This window comes from Sander lucioperca, chromosome 1 (assembly GCF_008315115.2).
Source record: "Sander lucioperca isolate FBNREF2018 chromosome 1, SLUC_FBN_1.2, whole genome shotgun sequence".
NCBI lineage: Eukaryota > Metazoa > Chordata > Actinopteri > Perciformes > Percidae > Sander > Sander lucioperca.
In genome coordinates this window covers 46790551-46808472 of record NC_050173.1, presented here as the reverse complement: position 1 = coordinate 46808472, position 17922 = coordinate 46790551, and the positions used below count along the sequence as shown (strand labels likewise).

Below are 17922 nucleotides of genomic sequence, written 5' to 3'. Positions count from 1 at the left end.
TGATAAAAGAACGTTGAAAAAAGTGACAAAAATGTATTCGATCGGGTGTTTGTGTCCCGCGAGTACTATTGTTAGGGAAATTATGATACATACTTTGCATAGAATAATATTATACTGAATACTCTAAACAAGATAACATGGGAGCCACTGTTTTGTCCTTCTCTAAGCACGGCGTGTTCCTGAGGGCATACATGCTCTCCCAGACCAGATAGGGGAGACGTCATCGACTCTGACAAGATAAACAACTGACGACATCAACTCTGTATCATGATTTATTGCGTTTACACTTAATATTATAAAAAGCAGCTGCAGAGAGCTTTTCATTAGGTCACTGTCTGTACTATTCTGTAGTGCAGAGACTGCCTCCTTGTTGGGTTCTCAAGTAAAATGAACTTTAATATATCTTCAGTGGTCCTGTCTATCATTTGATAATGTAATTATTCCTACAACTACTTAAGGGGACTGGTGTGTTTTAACCCAAACCACAATCTTTCTTCTAATATTAACTAGTCGTTTTGGTGTCTAAACTTACCTGCAACAAACGCTGAAACGACCATAACCTCCTCGTGCTCTGTCCTCGGCTCACAGTCACATTTCTCGGCTAAATTTAATTGTCATGTGACCGGCCACCGCCGCTGTAATTTGTAATTTTAGGGCCGATACCGATTATTAGTAATTACGGGGATAAAACAAGATCCAATATTTGGAACCGATATGCATTTACAGTGAAAATGAAAATCTTTAAGTCAAAATTAAGATTTTGGAATGTTACAAACTCCAACACAAAACTTTGTTTAAATGCTTTAAGCAATTATTTAATAAATGATAAACTTTCTACATAATCCCCAGTAACAGAGAGTCAGATAGTGTTGTGGGGGGGGGACATTAAGTTGTTAGGCCTACTGCTGCTAGGTAGCTCTCTCTCTGCTCTTCCCCTCCCCTCTGTCTGTTCTTTATTGCAGGAGTGAAGTCTGGTGTGCGGGAGTCAGGGTTCCAGCTGCAGCTCATTCACCATAATCACCTCAGCCTTAAATACCCGGTCAACCTTGCCACTCATCGTCAGATCATAGCCAAGATTTCCACGTTAGTCTCGCTGCTGACTCAAACCTGCTTGTTTGCCTTTCGTGTTTTTGGCCTGTTCAATTTATATCTTCTCCTGTGCTACAGCTATTCGGAACCCGACTCCTGCCTCCGCTTCACTCCTGCCACCATCATCCTGCTTTCCACTACTGGGCGTCATTTGGATTCATCACGGACACTCGGACAGTACGGTACCACTCCTGCTCAGAACTCTGGAACTGTTTCCCACTCTGTAGACCTGGACCTGCTCTTCCCCTATTGTTGGAGACCTGAACAATTTAACTTTATAATAAACCTGTTAAACCTTCTCTGGCTCAGTGTTATGGTCTGCATTTGGGTTCAATTCAGTTTTAACCGTGACATAAGTCAGACTCACAGACCACTTTTTAATCATTAACTTTATCGGTTATTAGGCAAATAAAACACAGATACAGATAATCTGCAAACTGCCAAAAACGGGCTAATAATCGGTCTATCCCTAGTATTTTTGTAGGATATCATACAAATTGTTGTGCATAGGCCTATGTTTTTGAACGGATATCATACAAACCCGTTCATGAGAATGCATTGGGCTGTGTTACCCATCGCTGAGCGGCCTGTACCGAAATATGTTGGACTGTATTCTGTGTGTGTGTGTGTGTTTGTGTGTTTGTGTGTGTGTGTGTTTGTGTGTGTGTGTGTGTTTGTGTGTGTGTTAGGCAGTGGGTGTACTGCCCAGGGCAGCGCCTGCAGAGCTGAAGTGGAAAAGAAGACAGAAACAGTCTCTACAGATCATACACAAACACACATTATACACACCACACACACACACACTCACACACACTCACACACACACACACACACACACACACACACAAACTCTCTGTTTCATGTTCTCTGAACAGGACACACACACACCCTCCAGCTTGACTTCACTGCTCCATGCTGCTCGTGTCCAAACTAATGCAGATATATATGAACATGCTGTCGCTGTCCATTGAGAAAAAAAAAAAAAAAAAACTCCAGTTCTAAGACTAACTGCAGGATTTAATTAACTCTCCTTTATGGTTCTAGAAATGTCTCTTTCTTCAGGGCCTTTCAGACCAGCTGCTGCTGCTAGCCTTGTCTGTACACATGGACGTTTACCATTGATAAAATGAAATAAGCAGTAGTATATATACTTTTATGTACATTATATATATATTATATATTATATACTTAATGTTAACATTAATATATACTGATTTGATTACGGCAAAGACAACGTCGACAGTATTGATGGCAAAATAGGCTATAGAATATTTAGTTCTGCATTGACGGGTGCAATATTTGAAAATCGATAATTATTTATTATTATTTTTTTAAATTACATTTATATATGCATTTATGTCATAACCTAGAGACTTTCAAACATCAACGTGTCATTTTTTAAATGTATTTGTGTCAAAATGACATAGAAACATCTTTTCCTATTCTATTTTGCCTGGAAACGCTTCCAACACGCTTGCGTGTCACGTGGAAAATAGGCGTCGGTTCTATTTCTAGCATGCACACGTTTTTGGCACGGCTCGAGCCGCGCCTGAGACGTGCGTGTCACGTAGGCAGTGTGGAAACTCTAACCTGTTAACATGGGAGCCGAAATATAAACGGGACATGCCACGCAGCCAGTGTGTAGCCGGCCTAAGCCTCTGGATGGGATGCACTGAAGGAAGACGGCAGAGATGTGGGCAGTTTGGACTACCATCCCGTGGAGAACATGAATGTCTGGACCAAAGTTCATCCAACCTTTGTTGAGATATTTCTCTCTGGACCAAAGTGGATAATATCATTTAGAAAATTGTCGGGCAGTATATCAGGCTTCAGCTATCAAAAAATGACCCAAGCAAAAACTCAATAAGAAAGAAAACCAGCAGCCAAACAACCAAATGGCTACGAAGCGCCTCCATCTGGCGAAGAACGTGTTTGAAAGGATCAAGTGTAGGACAAAAGGCATTAATCCGGGTTGTGGTAGCAGCAGGCTCAGCAAAGTACCCCAGTCGTCTCCCCGTCTCCCAGTTCCTCCTGGGGATCCCGAGGCTTTCCCAGTCCAGATGGGATGTCTAATCCCTCCAGTGTGTTCGGAGTCTCCTCCCGGTTGGACGAGTCCAGAAAAAGAACCCTCCTTGGGGAGAAGTTCTGATCAGATGGACCAAAATTCGACTCCAACTGGTTTTTTTGTCCCCTCTGTGCAGCTGTCATTAGTCTGAGCCCATCGTCCTGCCCTCAAAGCAGCAAAGCACCGGCTGCCGTCACTTAGATTTATCATATCATCATATCAATATCATTATTCATCATATAAGTTACTTTTGAATTCAGTGATGAAGTTTCACAGCCAAAAAAAAGCATCAAATCAGATACAACCTACTGTCGTTTATTCTTATTTTGGCTTTTCTCTTATTAGTCTTTATTTTCCCCCAATCATTTTATTTAAATATTTATTTATTCATTATTCATTCATTTAAAATGTTTGTGTTTTGTTTCACATATGAAGCACATGGTTTTGGGATATTTCAAAAACGTGGTTTTCAGATATATACAGATATGTTTCCAAAAGTGAAAAAAATGCCTTATTTTTTACTTTTGAACACTTTGACTTATAAACTTTTAACTACTAACTACCTCAGATCTGACACTGAAGAAACATATCTAAATGCAACTCTACCACATTTATCATCCAGAACCTGTTATGCCATTACATATATATTTATATATATAACTATAATATTGCAAAGAATTCACATTAAGGCCCATGTGGATTCACATGTGAAACACCATCTCACATAATGACAAATTCACATTATATCACCACATTTTCTCAGCCTGGGAAAACCCTGATGAACTTCTGGCAAATTTGAGATTTGCTCTGCAAGTCAGCCTGGCCAAGAGCCCATTCAAGCCCATTTCCAATTTTTCCAAATGGAGGCACCAATCACAACCATTGAGGCGGGCTTTACACCAATCACAACCATTGAGGCGGGCTTTACACCAATCACAACCGTTGATGTGAGCTTTACACCAATCACAACTGATGAGGCGGGCTTTACACCAATCACAACTGATGAGGCGGGCTTTACACCAATCACAACTGTTGATGCGGGCTTTACACCAATCACAACCATTGAGGCGGGCTTTACACCAATCACAACTGATGAGGCGGGCTTTACACCAATCACAACCGTTGATGCGGGCTTTACACCAATCACAACTGTTGAGGCGAGCTTTACACCAATCACAACCGTTGATGCGGGCTTTACACCAATCACAACCGTTGAGGTGGGCTTTACACAATGGCGATAGAGCTGCGACGACAAGCAGCTTTTTGTTTACATTCAACATGACGGCCACCGAAGTGCAGCAACCCGTTGATGCCGCTGTCGTTGCTACGTCACCCGTATCGTTGGTCTGATTGGTTGAAGGACTATCCAATTGCGCCCAGAGGCATTTGAGCGGCGTCTGTTGGTGACGCCCCTTTGGAAATGAGCTGCGAATGAACCTTGCCCAACTGAGAGTGGGTCTGGTGTCAACCAGGCTACATTTTCTCAGGTTTTTTACATGACGTGTAAGAAACCAAGTGTGAAAACAAGGATTTCACATGTTCCATCATATAGAAACATTTAGCATAAATCACACATCGGCATAATGCCATTTATCACATGATGTGTTCACATAAATCTTGTGAAATATATTTCATGTAACATTTCACGTGCTTTTGTCATTTTTGTAAAGGATTTATCTCACTTTTAATGTTCTATTTTACTGTAATTTAGGATTTTATCTAGGCCTAATTGTTTTTTATTTTTTATTTGAGAAAGTTCATTCTTGTGATACCAGTCTCACCATATGGTGAGACTGGTATCTGGTACGGTCCATTTAGCTGCTGTTCTGGAGCTTTTAATCATATCTCATGATCTTCACAAGCAGATGCAATTTGCCCTTTTTATAAACCTTTTTGACATTCAAACTTATTTCCCATGTTGGTTAAAAAAAGCTGAGGCTAAGTGTTAATTTCTGACCTTTTTAAAACCGCAGTTGAGGAAAACAATATTTATTTTAGCTTAATTTTCGCCAGTGGTTGAATGTAACTTATGTTGCGTTCCAGACACAATTTTTAGCCTGTAAGTTACGACTTCAAGTCACGACTCACGACTTGGTAGCGTTCCAGGCAAAGTCACGACAAACCCTTCTAGCTAGCGGCTACCTAACGCTGACATTAGCTAGCGCTAGCCGATACTAGCAATTTCTAGTCGGCGACATATTTTGGGCTTTATTTAATAAACATAACCTGTAGCAGAACACAATCGTATGTGTATTGTTTTGATTACAATGTGCGGAATTACTTTACGTTGCCTATTTATATATATTTATTTCTATTTCTCACCGTTAATCACCGGCGTCTGTACAGCATCAACAGGGGGCGCCATTGTTGTTTATGTGTGTGTGACGTCAAAAACTGTAACTGGGAGTACAACCATCTGGTACGAGTTCACCGGTAGTAAGTTACGGGTTTGACTGTTGTTCCAGAGCACTTACACCAGTAGAAGGTGGTGAAAACACCGGTTACGGGTTGCCTGGAACGCAGCATAAGTACATTTACTCCAGTACTGTACTTCAGTCCAGATGTTGAGGTACTTTACTTCTTTTCATGCCACTTTCTACTTCTACCTGCTACATTTCAGAGAGAAATATTGTACTTTTTACTCCACTAGATTCGTCTGTTACAGCTTTAGTTACTAGTTACTTCACACCATTGTTCTATATCTATGCTTCACACATTAAGATTACTGCACACAAAACGCATGTCATTTATAAAATCTGATGTTTTATTCTAAAGTAAACTAGCCGACAATATAACGGCCTACAAGTCCAGCTGAGATGATTAGACCATTAAACACACAACTGGTTGGATCCTTTACACTTTCTAAAATGGGACGACTTTTCTGCATCTAGTACTTTTACTTTTTATACTTTTAGTCACAAATGTCAAACTCAAGGCCCGAGGGCCAAATCCGTCCCTTCGCAGATTTCGAAATGGCCCACATATCAGTTAAGGTTCACAATTTGTTTTGGCCCACCTAGTTTTTCACTTTTTTCAGCGTTTTTTTTGGCGCCTTTTCCAACGTTTTTTTAAAAATGTTTTTGTTGCTTCTTCGAACTACGACTTTTTTAGGGCTTTATGTCGACCAAACTGGTCAGAAGACTACATGAGAAATGCAATAATACAGTCAAAGATATTAGACTTTCTTCATTTTTTTTTAAATAAAAGCATGTCAATAAACTGGCCCTTGATGTGATTCTCATTTTGTGTGGCCTCCTGCTTTAAGTACATTTTCCTGATGATTCTGACACACTTTTACTTAAGTAACATTTTCAATGCAGGACTTTAACTTGTAACATTGACTATTTTTACAGTGTGGTAGCAGAACCTTTACTGAAGTAAAGGATCTGAATACTGTTTCCACCACTGATTGTCGATTACTGTTGTGTTGTAATCATAGGTGTGATTTACAGGAAGGAATGTGGGGGTTACAACTCCTCCATTAATCAAAACTGGCCAGCGCAAAACATTGGCCAGCCAGTTATGTTAGTTCCTTTACATAAATAAAGACATTTGCACCATAACTTGTTGCAGAAAAGGCACAAATTCATCAGAATTCAGAAAATGAAGTGTTTGATATGCTCAAAATTTCCATTTTGCTCTAAAGTGGAGATCTCAAACCCCCCCCCCACAACCCCCTCACACACACACACACACACACACACACACACACACACACACACACACACACACACAATGTTGAACCCAAAGTTATGCCCTCGGTTGTAGTATTGTTTGATTGTGGTTTGTGTGCAGTTGGACTGCATGCCTGTTTGTGTGTGTGTGTGTGTGTGTGTGTGTGTGTGTGTGTGTGTGTGTGTGTGTGCAGACGTCACGCAGCTCCGACAGTTTGACTTCAGTGTTTAATCTGTTTAATCCTCTGCTCTCCGTCCTCGCAGCGCTCCCATCTTATCTTCCCGCTTCATGATGTTTGTTTGGAGACCTCCAGGTTTCTGTGTTTCTGATGACAGCGAACACATGTGAGCGCCGCGTGGACTCCACTCCAACTAAATCCTCTTTACTGCCACTATCAGGAAAGTAAATCTGATCCAGTCATCTTCCGTTTGTAAAAGGGGGGGGGGGGGCTGTTTGGTTTTTATTCATGCAGGTTTGTTTTCCATCTAACTGACGGCAGAGCAAAAATGAAAATCTCTGGCAAAATGGTCAAAGCTGATAAATCCAGATAATCTCTTCAGTCCACAAATCTTCAGCAGCAGTCTGCTGCACACTGTAAAAGATATCGCTCTAACATTTAACATTAAAGGGTTTCATTTTTAAATTTTATATAACTTCCGCTGTTGAAAATGAAGAAACGTTTAAGTTTAAATTAAATATTTCCTTCCTGTATAAAAATCATGTCACGTTAAAAAGACAATACCAAATTTGTGGACAATAAATAACATGTTTTCGAATACATTTTACAAAATGTGATTATGTGAAATGTGTAATTTTAAATGTGTAATCCCGTGTGGGGTTTAAATCAGTGAAGTGTAACGGCAATATGTAAAAATACGAATAATATGAATAGAAAAGCCTCAGGGTTTTTTGGGTATAAGTAGGACAGACTGCCTTTTTATACATTTATTACATTCATTGTATTAACATTGCTAATTCATCTGTTGTCCGTTTGGATTTTATCTGTCCAATACCGTTTGTTGTTAGCTTCAGATCCTGTAGATAACCATTTGTTACACTTTTAAATCCTTTATCAGTATAGCTCAGACTTCTTTTTTACATATTGTGGTTGACTGTAAAATATGTATCTTGTTTCTTTGGGCCTTTTCACACATTAAAGTCTGAACCAAGGTCCATGTGTTTGTTACATAGTGTACATTTGATGTGGTAAGTTTTAGTTTCACACTGCAGTTATGCAAGCACACTGGGAGCAAGGTTGTAATCGTTAACGAAAACGAACGAAAACTAGGTGGGAAAAAACATTGTCGTTAACTGAAATAAAAACAAAAACGAGGCATAACAAAAAAATGATAACTAAACTAAAACTGTAATGTCTGTTTGCAAAACTAACTAAAATAAAATAAAATTATCGAGTAAATGTCCTTAGTTTTCATCTTTGTCGATGTCTTTCACAGAGCAAATAACGTTATATCTCTCCGACCATGACATTTCCCGTAGACATGTATAGTTTCTGACTGGGAACCCAGAAATCCCGACATTCCAAGTCAAATTGAACACAACATGTCCGTGGCTCCGTGCCTCTCGCCTGGCATCATGGCGGTACTGAACGTTGGAAGAAAGCGGCAGAGACCTATTTGATTATGACTATGTCAGATAAAAGCAAGTGCCTTGCAGTGGAAGGTGGTAAAATATGTGGACAATTTATTACAGGGAAAAATCCCACGAATTTGAAAGTACATTTGAGAAGCGCACACAAGCTAGGAGGCTAACCTAGCTTACCTTAACAAGGTAAAGGAAAAAGCAAAGCCCCCTTTCCCCGAAACAGACGCTAACCCCGGTACAGGGCATGGGTGTATCGATACAGGGCATGGGTGTATGGATACAGGGCATGGGTGTATGGATACAGGGCATGGGTGTATGGATACAGGGCATGGATGTATGGATACAGGGCATGGATGTATGGGTACAGGGAATGGATGTATGGGTACAGGGCATGGATGTATGGATACAGGGCATGGATGTATGGATACAGGGCATGGATGTATGGGTACAGGGCATGGTTGTATGGATACAAGGCATGGATGTATGGATACAGGGCCAGGCAGCATGACGGAGACAACAGCAGGACAGAGAACACTACAGGAGGGCTTTCACCGGCGACCCGATAGCTGCTGGTTAGTAAATACACAGGAACACCAAAAGCGGGAGGAAGCGTGGGTTAATATGTGGATTGATACTGGGATGTCTACACAACTGTGTGAGTTGATTGACTTCAAAAAGTTTGCCACTTTACTCAAACCAAAGTTCAAAACACCTGTTCGTGTCTGTCTTCTTTAGTCTGTTGGCTGCCAAACATTCCTGTATTTGGTCCAAACGTCCAAAACCATCCAAAAAATGATTTCACACTAGAAACGAACCGGACCATGGTTCAGTTTGATCTGGACCAAAATACCACTTTTGGTTGGACCAAATTTTGACTGTTTGGCCCAGACCGTGGACAGTTTTCACACCTGTAATTTTGGTTCGGATCAAACTGAAAAGTCTGAATGTCTGGACCAAACCAGGTAGGTGTGAAAGCCTCCTAATATTCAACTATTATTCCAAATGTGACAGTATTCTGAATTTGGTACTGTTCATGTTACCAGCATCTTCCATTTGGATATTCTGAATAAGGCCTCTTTATTTATTTTTATTCAGCATTTTCTTTTCAGTTTGATCCGGACCGAGACGATCTCTTTTGGTCCGGACCGTGGTCCAGGGGAGGTTTCACACCTGTAATTTTGTTTCGGATCAAACTGAAAAGGGCCTTGTTAGGATGTACACGTGGAATATAACTTAAACCTACATTGTGTAATTTTTTGAGTTGATTCTTAGCAAAAAAACCTTTGTTCTTTCACAAATATGTGCTCATTCATGTGTAATTACTTCCACCAACTAATCAAAGTATTCTCGTAAGCGTAGAATCTGACATTTAGAATCATTCAGAATACATACTAGCGAGTCGCTCGAATGACGGCCGCCATGTTGCGCCTCCATCTTTAAAATACATTAGCCAAAGGGGGACATACCTCCATCTTTAAAATACATTAGCCAAAGGGGGACATACCTCCGCATTTCGCACTTTTAAACTCAGTGGCACCGTGACGAATGCCAAAGGGAGATTACTCGCCAGGGAAGAGAAAAAGAGAATTAAAACGACAACGAGACAGGCAAAGCAACAAGACCAAAGTTAATATTGGAGTGGCTAGAACAGCTGCGTGTAAACGATGGAGATACTAAGAGCTAATTTCGGGTTCGGCCACCGTAGGAGTTGAAATGCGCTCGCAATGAGAAGGGCTACAAAGTAATATTCAGTTGGTTGTCATATACAATTTGACCACTAGATGGGAGGAATTCTTACACAATGTAGCTTTAAAGTTATATTCCCTGTGTACATCCTGTCTGACCTGTGCCCCACTGGAGCTAAACATCATTACACTGGGTAGGCGGTGTAAACACAGTGACCTGACTGAATGATGGCAGGGTTTTTGCAGTGGATTTACAGTGAGCACACCGACTCTCAGCTGCTTCTTATATAAATGGAAATATGCTTCTTATAGTTGTAGATAATTTTAGATAACATCATTCCATTTCCTTTCGTCGTATCTTTTTTAGTCTGTGTTGTGTAAAGCTGAAATGCGACGGGGCATAATTAGAGATTCCAGTATGTTAATAAAGCTGCGAGTGCTGATTTAGCTAAGAGGCTCACTGTGTACCGTTTAATGCCCAGTTCTCCTCGTCTGAATATTCATCAGAGTGGCACTCAGCTGAAGATGAAACGGCCTCATTGTTCATCAGCGGCGGCGTGCCGGCTCGTTCATGTTTTGCACATATTAATGATGGGGACAATTCACTTCGAGTGATTCCTAATCTGTTGACAAGAAGTCTCTGCAGGCCCTTCAGTCAGTCTGATGCAGATGACGACGATGTTTTCTCTGCAAATCCCACCGAGAGGAGAGATGGATGAACACTGCAAAATATCATCGTCATATAATTTACTCAAATTGTAGAATCCTGAAAATCATTTTGTTCGGGATGTATTCAGCTGTTTATACAAATTAACCTCTTTTGATACTCATCTGTAAGTGTAAGTAATTATTTTAAGTATTAATATTGCACTGATGTAAAATAAAGCTAACTAAAGAATGCGAAGAAAACACATTTCACCAGTATATTAGTCTCGCTTTGCCAGACCCTCCTCCACACGCTGCGGAGCTGCGAGGAAGGTCTGGCTAGTCCACACAGCATTCTGGGATGGGAGAAAAACGTGCTCTGGTTTATTGGCATTTCTTTAAACCAATCACAATCGTCTTGGGCGGCGCTAAGCTCCGCATGGAACAGCTGCAAAATAGTCTCGGGAAGGAACTTGTTTTGGTGGAACGTGTGTACGTTCAAAAGTAGTTTTAGCATGCGAGAGAAAACTCAGATTGGACAGATAGTCTAGCTAGCTGTCTGGATTTACCCTGCAGAGATCTGAGGAGCAGTTAACCATAGTCCTCAGATATCCACCGGAGTTAAAAACATTTTTTAAAGATAATTATTTTGGATTATTTTGCCCTTAATGGACAGGACAGCCAGGTGAGAAAGGCATGCAGGAAATCGTCACAGGTCGGACTCAAACCCTGGACCTCTACGTCAAGGCATAAACTTCTATGTATATGTGCGCCTGCTCTACCCACTGAGCAAACCCGGCCACACGGAGTTAAACATTTTCAAAAAATTCCAACACAGAGAAAGCAGAAGGAAACATCGGCGAAAAGACATGCATCCGGCAGAATTTCCTGCGGCACCGGAGCAATCCCGGAAGTGGAACGTCGTGGATATGGACTACCAGAAAATGGTCAAGGTGGGTAGACTTTATTAGGCCTCTAAGACGGGACTTTACACGAGACGTGTGCAAAATACTACCAACATGGGCTTTAAAGTGACACCCGCCAACCCGACCAGTTTGGCCGGTGATGGATAAAGCGAAGCATCTGTTTTGAATCGGCCGGCTGCAGAAACGATCAGACAAGTCAGTGTTTACAGATTGGTCAGTTTTCCGGCAAGAAGTTTGGGCGGTTTAGTGTGTGTTGGCTTGGAAACAAACGGAACAACGCAAAGCAAACCAGAGGAGCTGAAATGAAGTAGTAAAGTTAGTTAGGGAAAAACAATGTGGAGATATTTTTCCAGAGCAAAGTAAATGTAAATATTTTATTTGGTTAGTGGAAAATTATATTGGCTGGTAACTTTGAAAATGTAGTAGCCATGTTGGCTGGTGATTATAAAAATGTAATTCAAAGCCCTGCCACCAACCTTCCCAGTTGTGTTCTGTGTTGTACATGAAATTTTGGGGCCTAGTGGTTAGAGAAGTGAGCTTGGGAACGGGAGGTCGCCGGTTCAATCCCCAGACCGACAGGAAAAGTGGGTGAAAGTGAAGGAGCAGCGCCTGTCCCTCCCTCATTGCCACCACTGAGGTGCCCTTGAGCAAGGCCCTTAACCCCAACCACTCCAGTGGAGCTGCTCAGTAGCCAGCAGATCAGGCTGTGGTTGTACTGGGCAGCTTCCAGGTATTAACTGTGTGAATGTGATCAGGTCGTCGTTGCAAATGAGATGTTGTTCTCAATCGACTTCCCTGGATAAATAAAGGTAAATTACATTTGGTAGCAGAAGTCTGCTGAATATAACATAACATAATATATAAAGGGTGAATTCTGGGAACAAATCTGTTCAAATCATGTTTTTTTTTGACCGATGTGGTCTTTTTCATTTTAAAATTATTGTTAATGACATGCTATTGTTATTATTTAACTGAAACCTCCCATTTTCTTTTGTTTGTCCCTTGGTTGGACTCCCTTGGTTAATGTGATTTTGAGACTGAGGACAAGGAAAGTTAAAGACTTCTCGATAACAAAAATGTTCATGTTAGCAATAAATCGTTTGGACATTGATTTGAACCTGTATGTTCAATACTCTTGTATTATCTTCCCCTGATGTGGAGATATATATGTGGAAAAACGGGCACGTAACAACGTATTTACAGCTGTGCTCTGTAACGTCTCTATTTGGCAACAAAAAACAGAATTAGGGAAAGAAAAAGAAAACCCATTTTGATAAGTGTAGATAACATGCATTAAGATTAAAGGGCCACGTCTGTGTTCTTGCATGTTTTATCATTATTCATTACCGTTTTGGCTGGAATATATAAACCCTGATTATAAGAAGACACTCACACTCCCTCCTGACACATTGTTAAAGGTACTCTGTAGTGTTTTTGGGCCGCTAATTGCACCGTGGAGCAACATCACAAGTCATTCTCTGGTACTCTGGACTCACGCTGTTGCTCCAAGAAATACATTAAAGAGAAAAGCAGTGAAGGAAACTGCAAGAAAATAAACCTGGAAATAACATCGGATTCAAAATCATCTTTGCAGAAGCAGATGCATTCATCACACTTGTTAGACCTCAAGGGTTTCACACAATGTGTCCATGGCGAGAAACACTAAATATAAACATATGTAGTCTACATCCTCAATGTTCCACTTCCGGGATTGCTCCGGTGCCGCAGGAAATTTCTGCCGGATGCATGTCTTTTCGCCGATGTCCGTTACCTTCCTCTTTCTTTGTGTTGGCGTTCTAACCTCCGGTGGATTTGTGAGGACTATGGTTAACTGCTCCTCAGATCTCTGCAGGGTAAATCCAGACAGCTAGCTAGACTATCTGTCCAATCTGAGTTTTCTGTTGCACGACTAAAACTACTTTTGAACGTACACATGTTCCACCAAAACAAGTTCCTTCCCCAGGCTATTTAGCAGAGACACCGTGCAGAACTTATCGCCGCCCAAGACGATTGTGATTGGTTTAAAGAAATGGCAATAAACCAGAGCATGTTTTTCTCCCATCCAGGAATGCTGTGTGGACTAGCCTGACCTTCCTCTGCAGCGCTGTGGAGGAAGGTCTGGCAAAGTCTCAAGTCTCATAACTAAAACATATATATTGTCTGTTTGTTGACAAGACAACTCCACAGGGCACCTTTAAGTCTTAGCCAGATGACATGATTCCCAGTTTATGTCCTTATATATATATATATAAAACAAGATCAACAACATTTGAATGAATGTAAAAAGGTTTTATAAGTGTGCATCAGGATGCATAGTATCCTGAATACTATGCATCTTGATAAAGAGATGATAGAGAGATAATTTTATGGAAAGTACCCTATGCCAATCTCTAGGTATGGTGAAGGGTATGTGATGATGTGGGGCTATTTTAATTCCAAAGGCCAAGGGAACTTTATCAGGATGCATAGTATCCTGGATCCATGAAATACTTGGCCTTTAAAAATAATAATCTGCCTTCCTCTATGGGAATTTAACATAGGGGTGTACTGACTTATGCCCCCTGTATTTTAAGGAAGAACATTTATTTATTTACGAAACATTATTCATTCACAAAGAAAATTAGTGTCTTTAAAGTTTGGATTTTTCCTCATTTTTTTAATTAAGGCAATAAGATCAATTTCCAAAAGATGATTTTTTTATTCCTCTTTTTAGCCAACTTTAGCATGGGTTCATAAACTTATGAGTGCCACTGTACATAACACATATTTTAATTTGCTGTTAAATGCTATCAAAGCATATCATGATCGCTTGAGTTTTGTTTTTGAACAGCAGTGCATAATTGATAAAAGATTATATTTTGATCTACTAGATGTTGGATCATTTTACAGGTTTAATTTAAAAAAGTTGCCGTACAACAAACTTGCATGGTGCAGCAGTTTTTGTACAATTATTTCAAAAAAGAAAAAAGAAATTCCATCTTTATTCCAACAGCTCATTCAGTAAATTTGATATAAAAACTGCATTCAAATCCAAAATCTTGTTATGTAAAAAGACCAAAAAAGAGTTAATAAGATGATTTTTAGTCTTGAATCAGGTACAAAAACGTCTTTATTGATGGCAGGTGACATTTCAATTCATAAACCGTGAACTTTTCTCAACTGAATTGAAATAAACGTGAAATTAAAACGAAAAGTTACAAGAAGGATTACAAGTGATTACCCCGCGTTATTGGTAGATTATTTGAATGTCTTGAAGGCTTAAAATGAGTCAGAGTAGCTTGTTAGGATGGATTTGCTTTTCTTATGCACTCACAGACATAAATGCACCCCACTGGGGCGACTTGTTGACCTCATTTTTTTACTTTCACAGCCAATCCAACGTTACTTTTCTGTCAATTAATTATAAAACCTCATAATGAGGCTATGTTTGTATCTGATCTGTGACACACAGGATGGTTTTAGATACAACATTCGCATTAAACTTATTCACTCCTTGTGCAGTGTGTGTGTGTGTGTGTGTGTGTGTGTGTGTGTGTGTATGTGTGTGTGTGTGTGTGTGTCCCCGTGTGTGTGTGTTTTATTCTAACACGATGGATTAATTTGTTTTGACTTCTCTAACTGAACCACACGCAGACAGCAGCTCAGTGGTGTCAGAACGGAGGCTGGAGTGCAAACTGTGATCCAGATCCGACTGTTTCCACGACTATTTTTATCGCTCGCTAATTAGCGAGACTTTAATTTCTGCTTCGTCCTCCAGATGGACCACAGGGGGTTTAACACTCACACAACCCGACGCTCCCCCACTCCCCCCTCTACCTCCACCTTTAGTATCTTTAATCTGTTTAACTTGAATGTTTGAATGCAGATTGTTGCCAAATACCACATTTAAAATAGGTTTATGTTTGCAGGTTTATGTGTTTTTTATGGAATTTTCATCACATTTTTATGACGTACTACACTTTTTTGACTTTTTTTAGACATACTAACTATACTTTTTTTTGACATTTTATTACATACTTTACTATGACTTCTTATAATAATAACAATAATAATAATACATTTTATTTATATAGCGGTACTCAAAGACACTTTACAGTAAAACCAGCACATATAGCACATTAAGAACAGATAAGCAATACATAAAACAAGCATATTAAAAGCAATAAAATAAGTAACTATCAGGTGAGCAATGTAAGACTATTTTATGTGGAAAGCTAATCCTAAGAGGTGTGTTTTGAATGTGTTCAGGTCACTACAGTCAAGGATGTGTATGTGTAGGGAGTTATGACACAAAAAAGTCATAGTGACTTTTCTTTTGAAATACTATACTATGACCTTTTTTTTCTATGACTTTTCGACATACTAATATGAATTTTTGGACATACTTTACTATGAATTCATTCAACATTCTATGACTTTTTGTGATTTTCTTTATGACATACTATTGTATGACTTTTTTAGGACTTTTTTTATGACATCCTAATCTATGACTGTTTTTTCGACATACTATAGTATGAATTGTTTGACATACTACATACCATGAGTTTTTGGTGATTTCTTTTTCGAGATGCTATCTACTGTGACTTTTTGAATTTTTTTCGACATACTATACTATGACTTTTTAATTACTTTTTTCGACCTACTATACCGTGACTTTTTTCGACATACTATATACTATGACTTTTAAATACATTTTTTCAACATACTATACTATGACTTTTTGCGACAAACTATATTATGACTTTTTAAGACTTTTTTCGACATGCTATACTATGACTTTTTTCGACATACTATATTATGACTTTTTTCGACATACTATACTATGACTTTTTTCGACATATTATATTATGACTTTTAAATAGATTTTTTCGACATGCTATACTATGACTTTTTTCGACATACTATACTATGACTTTTTTTGACATACTATACTATGACTTTTTTCGACATGCTATACTATGACTTTTTGCGACAAACTATATTATGACTTTTTTCGACATACTATACTATGACTTTTTGCGACAAACTATATTATGACTTTTTTCGACATGCTATACTATGACTTTTTGCGACATACTATACTATGACTTTTTGCGACATACTATACTATGACTTTTTGCGACATACTATACTATGACTTTTTAAGACTTTTTTCAACATACTATACTATGACTTTTTTTGACATACTATACTATGACTTTTATCGACATACTATACTATGACTTTTTTCGACATACTATATTATGACTTTTAAATAGATTTTTTCGACATGCTATACTATGACTTTTTTCGACATACTATACTATGACTTTTTTCGACATACTATACTATGACTTTTTGCGACATACTATACTATGACTTTTTAAGACTTTTTTCGACATACTATATTATGACTTTTTTCGACATACTATATTATGACTTTTAAATAGATTTTTTCGACATGCTATACTATGACTTTTTTCGACATGCTATACTATGACTTTTTTCGACATACTATACTATGACTTTTTTCGACATACTATACTATGACTTTTTGCGACATACTATACTATGACTTTTTAAGACTTTTTTCGACATACTATATTATGACTTTTTTCGACATGCTATACTATGACTTTTTTCGACATACTATATTATGACTTTTTTCGACATGCTATACTATGACTTTTTTCGACATACTATACTATGACTTTTTGCGACAAACTATATTATGACTTTTTAAGACTTTTTTCGACATGCTATACTATGACTTTTTGCGACAAACTATATTATGACTTTTTAAGACTTTTTTCGACATACTATATTATGACTTTTTTCGACATGCTATACTATGACTTTTTTCGACATACTATATTATGACTTTTTTCGACATGCTATACTATGACTTTTTTCAACATACTATACTATGACTTTTTTTGACATACTATACTATGACTTTTTGCGACAAACTATATTATGACTTTTTAAGACTTTTTTCGACATGCTATACTATGACTTTTTTTTACATACTATACTATGACTTTTATCGACATACTATATTATGACTTTTAAATTAATTTTTTCGACATGCTATACTATGACTTTTTCATGATTTCTTTCGACATGCTATATACTATGACTTTTTTTGACATTCTATATTGACTTTTTTATGACTTTTTTCGACATGCTATACTATGACTTTTAAATAAATTTTTTCGACATGTTATACTATGACTTTTAAATAAATTTTTTCGAC

The 17922-nt window shown here is 38.7% G+C and overlaps 1 long non-coding RNA gene across 1 annotated transcript; it reads right to left on the bottom strand.

Moving 5' to 3' along the window:
- Positions 1-319: 319 nt before the first annotated feature.
- On the bottom strand, positions 320-13577 carry LOC116062514. The gene is made up of 3 exons (XR_004898225.1): positions 13565-13577; positions 8216-8218; positions 320-443 (listed from the first exon to the last, which is right to left on the bottom strand). It is a non-coding gene; the product is annotated as an uncharacterized LOC116062514 (long non-coding RNA).
- Between the last annotated feature and the right edge of the window lie 4345 nt (positions 13578-17922).